Genomic DNA, 2,021 nt, shown 5'->3' with positions numbered 1-2,021 from the left:
TTGTACATGCTACCAGCAGTCCCCTTCATACTTGCCTTGTAGCTCGAGCAAAGTTGTGGTGTTTTCCGGATCAAACTGTTGTTCATTTCCCCAAAACAACAGCATTTTCGCCTCTTTTTCCACCTATCATTCACACGGTCAACATCTGCATTGCAAACGTCAGATCTATTAATTGTCATGTCCCCTGCTCCGGGCATGGAGTGAATGTGCTCAACATCCCTCCTAAAAAATATTTCCCATTTTTCTATTAATATCTCCACATGCCTCTCCCTTTATTTCCGAGCAGGCACGGAGGTTTTGCAGCTCTTAAGCTGGGTGGTTTTTTTTTTTTTTTTTTTTCGCCCCTTGCTTTGGAAAAACCTCCTGAAATCTTTTCCTGCTGCAGATTTTTGGCTGCACGGACACACAGGAGGAAGGTGAGCTGACTCCCCAGCCCTGCGTTAGAGCCACATAATGGAATAGGACGGAAGGGAAAAGCCTCATAGCAGAGCAGCAGAAAAAGTGGGAATCCAGAGCTTTTTAGGATCTCCTGAAAGGTGATTTTTAATTTTTTTTTTTTTTTTTAATTGCAGCCTGTGGAACGATGGATGTTTTGTAGTAAAATGTGCCCAAATATTTGCAGCAGGAGAACTTCGCTCATTATTTCAGAGCTGAGCTGCTTTGTGTGTCAGCTCTCTCACAGCCCCTGGTGTGGCTACTCACAGCTCCTTACTCGCTGTGTAAGTCCTTCCCTACCTTGCCTTAATAAAATAAACACTAATAACCCTTTGGAAGAAATGTGGCAGCATTTAGAGGGGGAGAAACTGCAAACTGCATCCCGCAGGTTTAACCATTTCAGCCATTTGGGCTAAACGCTCTTCAAGCACCAGTAATGGGGAAAGTGCCCCCGCTATTCACAGGAGATACTCCAGGAGTAAACACCACCCTGCCTGCGAGCGGCTAATTAAGGGAGCCGGGCGCAACTCAGAGAATTCCGGGTAAAAATAATGGTGCTGTAGGAATGGCTGGGAGTGCGCAGCCCAGGATGGGACGGAGCGGTGCTGGGATCAGAGCAGCCCAGCTCCTGCATCTCCAAACTCCTCTGCTCTTTGTTACTTAATGCGATGCAGGAGATCAAAGATCCGCACAGGCTGTGCCGGGGTGTTGCTGCAGTCCCTGTCACACCGGGATTTTTGCCTTTTTTTTTTTTTTTTTTTTTTTTCCCTTCTTCTTTCCCCCCCCCCCTCTTTTTTTTTAGCTTAATGTTTTGGGAGGGTGGGAGTTATATTTTTTAGCCTTTTTCATGGCCTTTTGGGGGATGCTTTTTCTGGGTTTCTTTCTTTTCTTATTTTCATTTTTTTTTCTCCCTGTTCTGCTTTCCCCCCCTTCTTCTTCCTTTCTTTTCCCTCCTCTTCCCCCCCTTCTCCCCCCCTTTTTTTTTCCCCCCTTTCCTTTTTTGGCCTCTTTCCCCATTCTTTTTCTCCTTTTTCTTTTCCTCTTTTGTCTTTTTTTCTTTCCTTTTCTTTTTTACATTTTCTTACTTTTCCCTTTTTTGTCTTTTTTTTTATTTTACCTCCTTGCCCCCCATTTTTTTGCTTTCTTTTCCCTTTTTTCCTTTTCTTTTTTTGACTCTTTCCCCCTCTCTTTTTTCCTCTGCTACCTTTTGTTTAGCATCTGTTTCTCCCCTCTTTCTTCTTTCCATTTCCCCTTTCCCCCTTTTTTTTTTATTTCCCATTTTCCCCATTCCCCCCCCCCGCGCTTCCCCCAACAACAAAACAAGGCAAAAAAAAAAAAAAAAAAAAAAAAAAAAAAAAAAAAAAAAAGGTGAAAATTTAACAAAACCGCTCCGGGCTTCTCCTTCTACTCAACCCTCGGTGCGATTCCAGAGGTTTTGTCTCACCTCGGAACCGATTCCCCCTTCCCAAAATTTCCCAAAATTCCCCAAAATTCCCAAAATTCCCCAAAATTCCCGCTCCGAAGCGCGGCGCGTTGCGCCGGCGGCCACGGGGCGGCGCTGTGGCTCCGCCCGGAGCGGCGCCGAT

This window comes from Vidua chalybeata, chromosome 8, assembly GCF_026979565.1.
Source record: "Vidua chalybeata isolate OUT-0048 chromosome 8, bVidCha1 merged haplotype, whole genome shotgun sequence".
NCBI classification, from domain to species: Eukaryota; Metazoa; Chordata; class Aves; order Passeriformes; family Viduidae; genus Vidua; species Vidua chalybeata.
This window is presented reverse-complemented; position numbering follows the sequence as displayed.